This window comes from Neofelis nebulosa, chromosome X (assembly GCF_028018385.1).
Source record: "Neofelis nebulosa isolate mNeoNeb1 chromosome X, mNeoNeb1.pri, whole genome shotgun sequence".
Classification (NCBI taxonomy): Eukaryota; Metazoa; Chordata; class Mammalia; order Carnivora; family Felidae; genus Neofelis; species Neofelis nebulosa.
In genome coordinates, this window is record NC_080800.1 from 108288546 (window position 1) to 108304442 (window position 15897).

The window sequence follows — 15897 nt, forward strand, 5'->3', positions numbered from 1 at the left end:
TGGAGAAAGCTGGGGGTATCTATGACCATGTGGAGAAAGCTGGGGAGGAGAAGCCAGTGTAGGCAGAAAAAAGTAACTTACTTCACTCTTTTCATACACCAAACATTGATTGCTTTGATTCATTCAATGAACAAATAATTCTTCTGCATCTGTTCTGTGCAGAACATCATGCTAGGGGGACATTAAGAGGAATAAGAATAATGTTATTCCAATCTTCAAGGGGACTGCATAACTAACTGTTCAAGTGAGTGGAACAGTCAATAGCTGTTCTAGAATTTTAGAGATGGTTCTGCTTAGTGGAGGGGCAGATGATCTAAGAAATAAGAGAAAGGGAGGTGAATGTGCATGAACCCTGAGGAGAGGCATAGTGAAGAGCATTGCTAGGCAGAAGCTAAGAAAGTATAATAGGAAGTACTAGACAATAAGTTTGAATGGGAAAGGTATGCTGACTATGTGTGTATACAAATGTGTGTGTGCATGTGTGCGTGTATGTGTGTGTGTATGTATACATGGGTACACATACATAATGCAACCAAAAACCTTAGCACCAACAGATATTTCTATAATAGAAAGTCAGAAAAAGGAAGAGAAGGAGAGGGAGAAGGAGACAGGGAGAGAGAGAGAGATTTTTGTGGCATGCCAACTTGGGTCTTCCACATCTTCTCCTAAAAGACATCTATATATGGTGGTATAGCCTGATGGAATTGTGTTTGTTGGGCAAACTCAACTTTACCAAGCAAGGATTAACCTGGAGGTCCCAAGGGCTTTAGGCTGTAGGGCCCAAGGGAGGGTCCCTGCTCTGCTGGCCAGTTCCCTGGAAGAGGGAGAAGCAGTGGCCTGAATCCCCAAGTACCTCCTCTAGTGCCTGACTGAGCAGGATGGGCACCATGACAAAGGAGGCCAGGAGGAAAGTGGCCTTCTCCACCACGTCAGGATCAGAACAGGCCAGATTTAGTAGAGAATCCAGGTCACTGAAGAAGTGGCCAATCTCATAGGCTGTACAGGATGGCAGCTGCAAAGTCATGAGGACAGTGACCACAGGGGTTAGGAATCCATCCAGCCAAGGCCCACTTGCAAACATAATGCACATGTGGAGGTTCATGAGGGATGGGTACTGGAGAGAGCTGCAGATAGCAAGGTAGTGGTCAGAAGGCACGGCCTGGCAGCACAAAGCACTCAACTACGGCTAATGAACTGAAGGAGAACTGGGCCACACAACCTGCAAAAGAAGCTGCCTCAGGATCTGAGAGAGGGTCTGCAGCATCTTAGGGGCAACGGAAGTAGTGGACCAGATGTCAAGGAAGGAAAAATTGGACGAAAAGAAGTACATGGGGGTGTGGAGGCTGAGCTTAAAGGAAATGGCTGTGAGGATGAAAACATTCCCCAGCACGGTCACTACATAGATGCCCAGAAATATCCCCAAATGAAAAGACTGTAGCCCATGGAGATTCCCAGATCCCAGGAAAAGAAATTCTTTGATCATGGCCGGATTACCTGTGTCTGCGAGATTCAAACGTTAGACCCGAAAAAAGGAGAGAAATATCACCAATTGGAAAAAGAGCTGTGCTCCTAGAAGGAAGCAACTGCACCAGAAATGCCATAGACTATAAAACTCAAAGGTTTTGTCTTTTCTCCTCCGGAACAAATTTTCTGTTTTGTTCTACCAGGTATATTTATCTAATACTTGTAGCAGAATCAGAAACTATGCCCTGGGGAATGAACACAGAGGGCGTCTCCTCTGCTCTTTTCCACTCTTTTCCTTGACATAACATGTGACAAGTCTACCTCTGGGAGTCTCACAGTGGGAGGCAAACACCTCTTAATAGGGATGTCGTGCAGAAGCTTCTCTGAACTTCTGAAACTCAGCTTCTGAGACTCAATAAAAGTGTGAGTCCAAGATCCTAACATAACATCAGGAATTAAGACAACCCTATCGCCCATTGAACCCCTAAATCAAGGTGGGTTCCACCAGAAATGTAATTGGAGGGAGGAGGGGAATTCAGAGATATTGATCTTAATGTACCTGTAAGAAAAATAAGACTCTCTGCCAGGCTCTGGGGACAAGTCGCTGATTGCTTCCATGGCATCAAATTCCTATGGAAATAGGGGGAAATGTATGTAAAGTTATTCACTTGAAATGTTAAAGAAAAATAATGTTCCATCCTTCATAAATGAAAATGACATTCCTGACTCACAAGCAGTAGGATGTGCATTTAGAGTTATTTTTTTTTTTCCAGCAGCAGGGATGGGTTTGCAGTGAGTCATGGCTGCACTCTCTCACTTTCCCACAACCCCACCTCCCCCCGCCAGAGCTCAAAGGCTCATATTTGTGAAATGGCTGTCTGGTCTTAGCGCCTGGGCTGCGATAGAATTGAAAATCAGGCTGTGTTGTGACCTAAATTAGGGGTAAGTGTGCGGCAAGAGTTAGGGGCTCGGTTTAGTTGGCATTCTAAGCTGAAGCCTCTGTCTGGCCAGGGAATAAAGCAAAGCCATCTTTACTACTTTGCTTTGGTAATGACAACGTGTCCCTAAAAGGTTACAGTTAAGTCATATTTTTGTAAATTAAAACCTATTTTAAATCCACTCAGGGAACTGGCTATGCAAAGGAATCTTATTAAGAATACTTTTGTATTTCTCCATAATTTGCCCTTTGTACTAATCTGGATTGTTAATACAATGGGCTTGTGAAAAGGAAGGCCTACCTAAAATGGGGTATTCAGGATATTTAGGGTGCCTAAGGTGGTGCTGAATATAATTACAGCATATAAGGAAAATCAATCAGCAACTAGAGTTGTCTCTGGGGGCAGGGGACAGCTGCTTCTTAATTGGGGGATTAAACTGCAGTGTCCTATTACCATTTTACCTTGTCTTCAGAGACTGCCAGCCAGCATTCAGAACTGACATTAACATCATTAGATTTTTATCGTTCAATCCCAAGTCTCATTAATTAATAATGAAATAAACTTGATTTCCCCTTTTAGCTTACAGGCGTGCTCCTTAGTGCCTCCAAATTCAAAGGCACACCAGCCTCCCTAAATCCTCTCCCATCCTCTCTTTTCTTCCAGTGATGACAGAGTAATGCTGATGCAAGAGAGAGGCTTCAGCTCCAAATTCTATTCATTCTTTCAGTCATTTCTTCACTTACCCGATATTTTTGAACACCTGCTATGTGTCACATATTGGGCGACATAGGCACTGGGGATAAAATCAGGAGCAAGAAAGTCATGGTCTTAATGTTCCCAGAGCTTACATCCTAGTAGTGGAAGTGATCTTAAAAATAACTGTAAAATTACTACTGTGATAAATGCTATGGGGAAGAAATATGGGGTCTAATACAAAGACTAATATGCCTGGAGAAGTGACCTCATTTTGATGAGCTGGTCAGGGAAGATAGCTCTGAGGAGGAAGTGATATTACAGCTGAAGTATGGTGGATGTGGAGTAGCCAGCTATGAGAACAAACAGAGGGGAGGTATTACAGGTAGAAGGGCAGCATGTGCAAAGGGACTGAATGAGATAAGCACCTGAGCCCTGAAAAAAAGTAAAACAAGCAAACAACAAAACCAATAACTGTGGCTGGAGGGCAACTGGTGAGGCAGGCTAGTGAAGAGGGATATGAGGTGAGTTCTTAGGAGGTGTGGTTTGATTTACATTTTTAAAAGATCCCTTAGGCTTCTCTGTGAAAATGGACTGTAAGAGGCTAAAAGGGAAAGTGAGGAAACAGTAAGAGATGGTGCCTAGATTCACGGGAGGATGAAGTAAGGTGGATTAATGTTAGGGCTTTTTAATAAGAAGGAAGAAAAGCTTGCCATTTGCAATAACATGGATGGACCTCGAGGGTATCATGTTAAGTGAAATAAGTGAGACAGAGAAACACAAATGCCATATGGTTTTATTTATACGTGGAGTCAAAATAATAAAACAAACAAACAAACAAACAAACAAACAAAATAACCCAAACAGACTCTTAAACACAGAAAACAAACTGGTGGGAGGTGGGTGAGGGGATGGGTGAAGTAGGTGAAGGAGGATAAGAGGTACAAACTTCCAGCTATAAAATAAATAAGTCACGGAGATGAAAAGCACAGCATAGGGAACATAGTCAATAATATTGTAATGACATTGTGGGGTGACATATGGTGGTTATGCTTACCATAGTGAGCACAGCATCGTGTATAGAGATGTCCAATCACTGTGCTATACAGCTGAAAATAATATAACTTTGTATGGCAACTATACTTCAGTAATATATATATATTTTTAATGTAGGGCTTTTTACATAGGAGAACGGATACAACCTTTTGTGCTTTTATGTATGCGTGTTAGACTTTGATAAAAAGTTTACTCTAACAAAATGACATGGATTAAGCAACTATATGAATGATCAAGTCTTTTCCTGAGATCTGAGATGAGAATACCAAGTAGGTAATTTAATTTGGGTGGGGGTTTCTTTTGCCTCCCTCCCTCCCTCCCTTCCTTTCCTTTCCTTTTCCTTCCTTCCTTCCTTCCTTCCTTCCTTCCTTCCTTCCTTCCTTTTCAAAAGATCTAGTGGGGTATGATCTGCTGCTGGGATGACAATTTCAATCCTCATATGGGTCAACAATCTGCTAACAGATGGAGCCTCAGCCCTGAGAGACAGAACTCTCACTGTGGCCACACAATAAGTTCTTAAGTGAAAAGCCTGACAAATTCTTGCAGTTGTTCTCAAAAGGAACCAGGGAAGAGGGTGAATGGGTCAGTGTAGCTTTTTACTCCCCCCTGTAGAAATTGCTTAAATGTGGTTAGCAACCGCGTATCAGAAGCATCCTCTGCATATGAAGCACAGGAAAACCACAATTCCATGAGGACTGCCTTCAACTCCCTTCAACGTGAGTCTCCACAAAACCTTTATTAATGGCAACCCAACTACACAGAGCTTTCAATTATCTGAGATTTTTTTTTTAAATCCTGTTTTGTCTCATTTTGTTTTTACATGAGAGAGACAGATAATGAAATGAGCTTAGTCAAGAAAACAATTTTCAGGAGATGTCCTAGGGTCAGAATACATTCAGTCCTACTCTTTCTCTCTTCTCCAGCTCTTTTTGTAGTTATGGTCAGTCAGGATTAATGCTCAAAATAATGGTCGGAGGCTCTGAAAGATCCTCAATCAGTAAAGAATGTTTCAAGTATATCATTATACTTGATTTACTAAGTCGGAACAGTGCACTCAGATCTATCTTAGTAGATTTCTTTTTTTGCAAACACGGTGGAAAACAGCTTGTTCTTAACCTTCATTTACCCAAAAAATCTAATTAAACATATACCCTTTCTCCTGGTATATGCTTAATCAGATTTTGCTCTGATATTAATTCTCCTATGTTTTTATAATCACCAAGAGGTGTTCATTAGCATAAAAAGCTGTTTGGTGCCCAATATAAAATAAAACCCACAAATTTACCTCCTCCCATCACTTCTGAAATGCTAATAGTTGCAAAAGTACAATCATAAAATTGAAAGTGTAGCAGCATAGCTAAGGAGTAGAGACCAACTATGGAAGCCCAAACTCATTACCTCTTCTAGAGTCAATCCAAGAAAACCTTGTGGAAAAAGGGGATGGTGAGGAGAAAGCAAACAAAACAAAACAAAACAAAACAAAACAAAAAACAGCTGAAAATTAACTTCTGGAAGGGAGAAGTATATAGCTGGATAAGGAGAGCAATGATCTGGCTATACCAACCAGATACCATATGATCCAGGAATCTCACCTCTGGGTATATATCCAAAGAAAATCACTATCTCAGAAAGATATCTGCACTTTCCATGTTCATTGCAGTATTATTCATAATAGCCAAGATACAGAAACAACCTAAATGTCCACTGATAGATGAACAGATAAAGAAAATGTGGTGTAAATATGCACTGGAATATTATTCAGCATTAAAAAAGAAGTAAATCCTGCCATTGTGACAACATGGATGAACCTAGAGGGCATCGTGCTAAGTGAAATAAGTTAGACACTGAAAGACAAATACTGTATGATCTCACTTATATGTGGGATCTAAAAAAGATGAGTTCATAGAACCAGAGAGTAGAACCATGGTTACCAGAAGCTGGGAGGTGGGAGGAATGTGGAGATGTTGGTCAAAGGGTACAAACTTCCAGTTATAAGATGAATAAATCCTGGGATCTAGTGCCCAGTATGATGATCAGGCATTATAGTTAATAATACTGTATTGTGTACTTGAAATTTGCTGAGAGGGTAGATTTTAAGAGGTTACTATGTGAGAGAAGAATGAGTTAATTAACTTGATTGTGATAATCATTTCATAATACATGTATATTAAAAATTATCATGTTGTACATCATAAAAATATCAGATATCCAGTGCTCTCCCTCCCTCCAAACTCCTAATTCTATCCATAAAAAAATTTAAGCAACAATCATGTAACACTCATATTTTCTTAGATCTTTATTCTCCCCCAAAGTTATACCAAGCTGATATCAGGGACAATTGCTTAATGATACATGTCAGGATTAATTGGTAGATACAGATCATCTGGGTAACTGAAGCCTCACTATTTAGGTCATCGCTTGGTCCAAATACATATAAACCTGTTCCTGAAAGCAACGTCTGAGAGAGAAAAGGCTGGTGAGCAGGAAAACTACCCAGAGACAGACTCTTTGAAAAGGGCAAAAAAGAAATCCTTAACTGGTACTATACTAACTCTTCTACCAGTAGAGGAAGTTCGTGTGTGTGTGTGTGTGTGGTCAACTTTCTATATTAGTGCCTTTCTTGAATAATTCATGTTTGTGCCATGCAGCAGGAGATTTGGGTTAAGTGTCTTTTTCCTTTGAATACAACTTGTGGAACATTATAGACAGCTCACTTTTCAAAGGAACTGCACATTAATGTGAGAAACCCCTTGGTGTCCAAGGGAATGGTTTTTTTTTTAAATATATGAAATTTATTTTCAACACCCAGTGCTCATCCCAAAAGATGCCCTCTTCAATGCCCATCACCTACCCTCCTCTCCCTCCCACCCCCCATCAACCCTCAGTTCTCAGTTTTTAAGAGTCTCTTATGCTTTGGCTCTCTCCCACTCTAACCTCTTTTTTTTCCTTCCCCTCCCCCATGGGTTTCTGTTAAGTTTCTCAGGATCCACATAAGAGTGAAAACATATGGTATCTGTCTTTCTCTGTATGGCTTATTTCACTTAGCATCACACTCTCCAGTTCCATCCACGTTGCTACAAAGGGCCATATTTCATTCTTTCTCAATGACACGTAGTACTCCATTGTGTATATAAACCACAATTTCTTTATCCATTCATCAGTTGATGGACATTTAGGCTCTTTCCGCAATTTGGCTATTGTTGAGAGTGCTGCTATAAACATTGGGGTACAAGTGCTCCTATGCATCAGTACTCCTGTATCCCTTGGGTAAATTCCTAGCAGTGCTACTGCTGGGTCATAGGGTAGGTCTATTTTTAATTTTTTGAGGAACCTCCACACTGTTTTCCAGAGCGGCTGCACCAGTTTGCATTCCCACCAACAGTGCAAGAGGGTTCCCGTTTCTCCACATCCTCTCCAGCATCTATAGTCTCCTGGTTTGTTCATTTTGGCCACTCTGACTGGCGTGAGGTGATATCTGAGTGTAGTTTTGATTTGTATTTCCCTGATGAGGAGCGATGTTGAGCATCTTTTCATGTGCCTGTTGGCCATCCGGATGTCTTCTTTAGAGAAGTGTCTATTCATGTTTTCTGCCCATTTCTTCACTGGATTATTTGTTTTTTGGGTGTGGAGTTTGGTGAACTCTTTATACATTTTGGATACTAGCCCTTTGTCCGATATGTCATTTGCGAATATCTTTTCGGGAATGGTTTTGTTACTTTGTTTTTTGCACCTTGATATCTGGAGACAAGCATTATTGAAATGCCTGAAACAAACATTATTCAGACCCAGAAACAGACGGGAGATAGACATTATTGAGACTTGGTGACAGATATTTCTAATTCAACTATATATTCTTTGGTGCCAAATAACTTTTTTCCCCTGGTTCTGTTCCATTTGTCAACATGAAAGACAATGAAATGGGCCAAGAAATATTTTGGGCCAAAAGATATGTGATGTATCATTATGTGACATACCTAGTCTGAATGTGAAGAATAGCAACAATTATCCTGGTAAGTTGTGCAAAGAATAATGAGCTCATACTTTTAGTCTCAACTGTCAAGATACTTCATATAAAAATTTGGGGGTCGAAATAATCTGTTTAAATAGGTTCCTCATTTACCCTATCAATATAGACTGTAATTATGGCTATTATTTTATAGCAAAAATGTGAAATTGATGGAATTCAGAAAACATTTTATCAATAAACCATTATAGAAAAAACAAATTGGTCTCCACCATTCTAAATATCCCATTTGAATGAGGGGTTTACTTTTTAACATGTTATATTTTTTCTAATTGTCTTCTCATGTTCATCTTGTACTCTGAGTCAGGAAATAGCATTTGCAACACTTTCGATGCCTGCTCCACTCCCTTATATACAGGAGTACTGAAATATCCCGATCCATCATTCTAACACTTATCTGCTCATGATGCCAGACATCTGAATAGCAGTGACATTTATTGTTTTGCATCTTTCACTCACTGTCCTGGTGTTTGACTGTGACAATGGAGAAAATTTCAGTACCCTCCTACTTGCTGCTCTCTAATCTCCACCCTGTAGCATTCAAAAGCTGTATCTGTCACCACTCCCATTTTCTTTTTGAAGCTGTCTGCTCCTAGACTCCTTTTCTTCGTGATCGTGACAAATTTATAGCAGTTAAAGGAAGCTGCAATAGTCACAGTCACGTGGTATCTTTAGTCTGTACTAGAGGATTTATCATGTCACATGGAAGTAGTATTTGGAGTAGATAAGAGCATGATCTTCGATGTCAGACAGACCTGAGTTTGAGTTCTGGCTCCACCTCATATTCTCTGTGTGACTCTGGGCAAGTAACTTAACCTCTTGGTGCTTTGATTTTTCTCAGCTGTGAAATAGGGAATAATTATAATAATAAAACTACCTCATAGTTTTCATTAGGGTTGAACGAAATAATCCATATGAAGTGTTGATGAGGTTCCCAGTACTCTGTAAGTGCTCAAACTTATTTGCGTTTTGCATTGTGTATATATATATATATATATATATATATATATATATATATATAAAATACATATCTATATATCTATATAGAGATAAACTATAAATATATATAGTTACTCAGTTCATGTGTTGGTCACTGCTGACAGAAATCTAAATAGATTTTTCTTTATCTCTCATTGTCCGTGTCCTCCACGGAAGGACTGGCCACCATCACCCCATGATTCTGGATGTTTTGTTTATCCTGACAGAGAATCAGTATCCACATTCAAGAGCATTCAGTAGGGGTGCTGCTCTAACTGCCCAACTTAATATCCTACCTTAACTTCCTCTGATTAGGGAGTCAGGTCCTACCTGATTGCTCTGAGTGTTGTTTACATGAAAATCAATTACCAGTAAGTCTGTTTCCCAAGGGGTAAGGTGTCCTCCCCACTACTGGGAAAGTTAAATAAAAAGGTAGAGTATACAAATACCATCCAGAATGTCTTGTGCCATCACATTTTTCACCAAACCCTGAGCTCTGAAGTTTGGGGGTTCATAGGAGCCAGTTAGTACTCTGAAAGCCCAACTTCTCTGGTGTGGTGAACAGGGCCAATCCTCAGCAACAGTGGGATACTGGCAAAGGGTTATCTGTTGCCACATTTTCTCTTTCTTTCTCTCATTCATTCCATCCTGGTTGATTCCACTTTCATATTGTCTCTGAACCCTTTTCCTCTCTCTCTCCCTCTAGTTCAGTACTTCTAGAAGTTCCTTTCAAACTACTATTTTCTCTTTAATTTGTAGTTGAATACAAATTGACTTTTGAGGAACTCATCTAATATAAAACAGAATATAGATAGACCTGTGGTGGAAATCTTTGTACATGGTAGGCATTCAATATTTCCTGGCTACATAAAGATCTGGGAATAAAATTATTTCCTCTTGAGTATGTTCAGTAATGAATCAACAGCTAACCAAAAGTATTTTTCAAACTTTCACCCCGTCCTTCCCCCTTCGGTCCCACAACCTTTGGCTCAATACTGCTAGGAGACCCTTTCAAAATATCAGTCTTTCTTCTCGGGCTCTGATTTGTAGTTACATTTCATGAACTCATTATGAATTTGGGACTCTATAAATGACAAGCTACAGAGGCTCAGTGCTGCATTAGCTATGAAGGAAGAGTTTACTGAGAAATATTAATATTGTAATATTGTAAACAAGGTTGCAGGGGTCACGATAAACCTCCTCAAGAGAACCGAGCACACCTAGTATAAATCAATATTGCTGATTACAAATGATTTATATCTATTCATTAAAGCAGATACCTGAGACATCTGACAACCTTTTAAAGCTGTTAATTCAAGTTATTGAATATACTCAAGAGGAAAATAGCTTCATTTTAGATTTCCATTCTATTATTCAGTCAGAAAATATTTACTGAACTCTTGCTACACACAGAGCCCCACTATGGATATATATTGAATTATATAATAGATGTGCTCCTTTAAAAAGTGGATATCTCTTAACTTTTGTAAAACTACTCCAATTTCAAATGCATTAGGGGAGCTTTCTAATAAAAGAAGTCCTGTAGCAAATTTTGGAAGAGTGAGGAATATTTTTCAGTATAATTACTTGTCTGGTTGTTATGTCTGTTTTATAAATTTAGATGTTTAGGTAGTAGATCTTTTTAAAAAAGAGTTAGCCCTGTGATTTAAACTGGTCTTTATTCCTAATTATTATAATGTGTTCATATGGGACCCTAGATTTCTCTGAACTTCAGGTAGAATCAGAGAAACATCTACCATTACATCCCTAAAATCTCTTTGGTAAGACAAATTCAAGAAGTACACTTCCCTTTTTCCCCAGAACAGTGTTAACCTTGTTCTGTAAGGTAGCCATTAAGAGCAAAAACTTGCTTTATTCCTTCTAGAATGCATCCTTGGGGAGTTCACCAGACGCATTTATAGGGCTTTTCCCATACCTTTGTTTCTTAGGGTTAAAATGAGGGGATTCATTCTAGGGTATGATCACATGGTAAAGAAGAAAGATTACCAGGTTCTCAGAGACGATGCCCACTCAGAGGACTGACTTCAGAGTAAGTGGGACAGTTGGAGAAAGCATTCTGACTTTTGCTGATGATAGGGGATCACAGAATGGGGCTGGCAGTGTGGAGATTTGATACCAGATTCTATTGGAAAGTGCCCACATCCACTGTTCAAGTGCCAAGAAAAAAGGGTTTACTCTGGAGTGCAGATATTGATTTACACAAGAGGGGTAGTGCTGTGGAGTGCAGAGGGCACATGCTTGAAACCAGAAAGAACCCATCAAATCCCAATGTGGCTTCTTACTACTGGAGTGCTCTTGGAAAAATTGTTAAAGTAAACTTCAGCTACCTCATCTGTAAAATGGGGACAACACCCACCTTATTAGGTTGTTGTGTGGTTTAAATGCAAGTGTCTTGTATGCAAAGGGGCTACTAAAATAAGTGTTCAACAAATATCAGTTTATTCTTACCTGTTCTCTTTAGTTTCTTTGATGAAAAAAGCAAACCACAATGATCAACTTCATTCACTTCAAAGAAAGACAGCTGGAAGAACAGAGTGATGCTGTGATTAGGAGTCAGGAGCTGAGAGAACTAATGTTTTTCAGCAAGTGGCATATAAAATGCAATGTTCATAAAAGCTTAATTTATAATACTGTAAACTCCTTGGGGGCAAAGGGCTGATCATATCTTTTTTGTCTGTCTAATCACATGTTTTGGTGAATGGTTGAAGATTCAGAAGACACCAATGAAGCTTATAGGTGATCCCATATGATCACAACTTTGTACTTAGCAAGACTTACTTGGGAGATTGCAAGAAAGGAAAGTCTGCAAATTGGATGACTAGTTCTAAAAGTTTAGTTTTAGACTAAAAGCAAAGTTTGGGCTAGGCAATCTTCAAGAGCTGAAGAACGTTATTGATATAGAGTGGTGATTGGCATCTGGGCAGGCTAGTAAGTGCCATTACATAAAGGAGTCTAATTTCCTGCTCTGTATTTTTATCAGAGGTTCAAGATGGAGAATTGGATCATAAGTTTAATGAACCCCTCTTGTAAGAATTTGTAGTAGATAGGAGGGCGGTTTTCATCAAAACTTAAGTGGTAAGGACAAAGGGACAAGATCTGAGGTTGTTATGGGAACCTCCTTCCTCTCAAGGGCCATCGGCAGGATTAAATAATGGCCACGGTGCATACTGCAATAGTCAGGGGAAGAAAAAGATGGAAAAGAAGATAAATAGGAGTAGGAGACAGGGGATGAAAGAAAGAAAAGGAGGGAGGGTGCTAGTGCCACCACTAGCGACTTTAATCACTCTATAGTCATGGTTTACCAGTCTCTGAGACCTCTCCATTTTCTCTTTTTGCCATGTGATTATGTTTTCTCAAGCCACAGCCAGGCAACAGATAGTTACTAAGTGCCCATTCCGTACCACCTCCTGTGGTAGGTGTGGTGAGTGATACAGACATAATTAGAACGTGGTTAGTGTGGAAAAGAGCTTTGCTTTGTCTGGCACAGGAGGCTGATAGCTTTATTCCAAGGTGGAATGAAAAATGCCAAGAGAGGGATTCAAGGAAAGTGCTCAAGTTAGAGGAAGCAGAGAACACTTCCTGGAGGAGGTAGTATTTGAGGTGTTCCTTAAAGGGTGCAAAGGATTTCAGTAGGTGAGACTGGGAGAAAATCAGGGAAGAAGAAATGGACTGATCAAAGAGAAGATGAGGGTATAATATGGGTAAAATTACAGCAAACTCTTGCCCTTTTTGTCATTGTTTTCAATGCATCAGGCACTGTGCTGAGAACTCTAGATGCGTTGCCTCATTTAATTCTTATAATAACCCTATGGGGCAAGGATTCCACTATTGTCCCCATTTTATAGATTAGAAAATTGAGACCAGAGAGGCTATATAAATTGTCCAAGTGTCACACAACTATGAAGTGGCAGAGCCAGGTTTCTAACTTGAGCTTATCTGAGTACGGAGGCCATGCATGCAACTAACCAATACATTATTTGCAAGCCAGGGCATGGAAAACAACAAAAATATAGTGTGGCTTGAGCATACAGCATGGGGAAAGGAGGAATGGCAGCCGCAGAAAAACCGTGGAGCATCTTCTTTGCAGCCTAAGGAGTGGGGCTGAATCCTGTAAACAATAGGAAATCATGGGAAGCTTTAAAGTAGTGGAGTGACAGTCAAAGTGGTGCTTTAAGAAGATTAGTCTGTCAGCAGTACAGAGGATGGATGGGAAAGGGGAGAGACTGGAGGCAGTTAAAAGGCTATTGCAATATAATAGTCTGGGTGTAAGGTAGTGTATTAAGCACTTGAACTAAGAAAGCCAAAAAGGGGAATGGACAAAGGAGAGACATTGTGAGGGAAAAAGAAAAAGAAATCATGACTAACTGGATATGGGGGTTTGTGGGAGGCAGCAAGTTAGGAAATAAATACGTGACACTGAGGTCTGGAGGCTCTGTAACTACAATGGTAACACCATCCCAGAATAGTGGGACTGCTACCTTGGAGAGAAGATTGGACTGGAGAGTGAAGCTGGGAGAAATCTCTACAAAATGATCCTTGCAACTATGGAAATGACTGAGATTAATGTGAGGGAGAGACAAGAGCTAAGCGCGAAAGCTTGGATGCCTCCACTGAGTTGATGTGGCAAAGAGGGACAGTTCTAATGGAGTTAGGCAAGAGATGGTATGGGGAAGGAGAAGAAATCAGAAATAGTTGAAAAGGGGTTTGGGGAATGTGGAGTGGTCAACATTGTAAATACGGTAAATGGGTCAGAGAAAAAGGAGGATGAGAAAATATTATTGATTTGGGTGATTAGAAGATCTTTAGTGGTTGACACGGAGCGGTTCCATAACAGAGCCAGATTTCAAGGTGATGAAGGAAGAGAGAGAGTAGGGATCACACATCAGAGACAGTAGGTATAGAGAATGCTCAGAAGAATGTTTGTGGTGAAATTAAAGGAACAAAATAGATACTTAAGAGGTGGTAGGATTCTTGAAAGACCTTCCTAGGGTAAGCATGATCCCAGCAGATTTGTTAGCTGAAGGAAAATGTTAATTAACATTCGCTAGCGCACATGTAGAGATTAAAGACTTGGGACCAGGTCAGGGGTAATAATGGTTGAAACAAGATCTTGATGAATGTGCAGAAGGGTAGGATCAAGAGCTAGGTACAATGTTTGCTTTGGCAAATATGGGCGTGACACCTTCTTTGGAAAATGAAAAAAAAAGAAAAGAAGCCAACTGAAGTTACATAAATATTTAGAGATGGAAAGATGACATTCAACTAGAAACATTCTGAATTTTCAAAGAAGTTTGTATGCCATGTGTTGACTGGTCTTGGTGTTGCCGGTAGATTATCTGTAGAAGGGAAAGAGAGTGGGCACAGTGCAGAGCACTTCAGGAATGTGTCTCCAGCAACTGGCAGAGTGCCTGGCATACAAAATGCTCAATAAAATTTTTTTGAAAAAATAAATGAGTAAATGGACAAGATTTAGAACAGCCACTATGAAACAGTAGTTACGATGCCACAGAAAGTGAATAAAAGTATTATAGAACGAAAGCCAGCAGAATGGAGAAGAGAAAGATAAATGATACCAGAGTTGGTGAGAAGATGGAGCAAGTGGATTGTTCATACACTACTGGAGGGAGTGTAAACTGGTCCAACCACTTTGAAAGCCTTTGGGAAGCAATAGCTACTAAAACTAAACGTATGCATGCCCCAAGATCCAGCAATTCTACTTCCAGGTATATACCCAAGATAAATGAGCACATCAGTTCACCAAAAGCCATGAACAAGAATGCCCATAGCAAGACATAGAAAATTAACACACTCATAAAAGTCAGATGACCAGCCTGAAGTTGCTTAGGTCATAAATGGAAGAGCTGGGATTTGAACTCAGGGCTTTTTCACTGTAAAGCTTATGCATTTGCCTTTAAACCACATTGCTACTCGATGTCATTTATTATGCCCATCACTTTATATGCATTGTTGCTAATACTCACAATCTTGCAATATGTGTAGCATTACCTCCATTTTATAGATTGTTAAACTGAGGACTAGAATCTGCTTGCACAAATTCACACAGCTAGTAAATGGTGGATACATTTTTCCCTTTCGAGAGCTGAAGTGTTAACTCAGATTTGCCAAGCTCAAAAAATCTATGATCTTTCTCTTCCATAAAGAGATGGAGGCTTTTCTCAAGTTTTGAGAAGTTTTAAGAAGGAAGCATGGTGGACCGATATAGTTGGAAACATGGGAAGGGTTCAATGAAAGAATCCTGCCTAGCCTGGTCTTCACTGACCAAAAGGTAAGGACCAACACCACAGTTAAGTAATGTCCTTCTCCATCTTTTTATCTGTGATCTACTTACTTTATTTTTTTAAATTTTTTTACATTTATTTATTTTTGAGAAACAGAGTGAGACAAAGCGTGAGCAGGGGAGGAGAAGAGAGAGAAGGAGACACAGAATCTGAAGCAGGCTCCAGGCTCTGAGCAAGAAGTCAGCACAAAGCCTGATGCAGGGCTTGAACCCACAAACTGTGAGATCATGACCTGAGCCGAAGTCGGACGCTCAACTGACTGAGCCACCCAGGCGCCCCTCTACTCACTTTATTATAAGAGCCTGGAAGCCAATGATGGCTCTAGGTATACTGGTGAAGCAGACAACTATTGCTTTAGCAGGAACCACTCACCTCCTTTTTCAATCTTTTCACTCACTGTAGGCCACCTTCTCATATATTTAAC

General features: G+C 40.0%; 1 pseudogene; it reads right to left on the reverse strand.

The window, feature by feature from the left end:
- Window positions 1–766: 766 nt before the first annotated feature.
- On the reverse strand, window positions 767–1483 carry LOC131502140 (olfactory receptor 6N2-like; annotated as a pseudogene).
- Between the last annotated feature and the right edge of the window lie 14414 nt (window positions 1484–15897).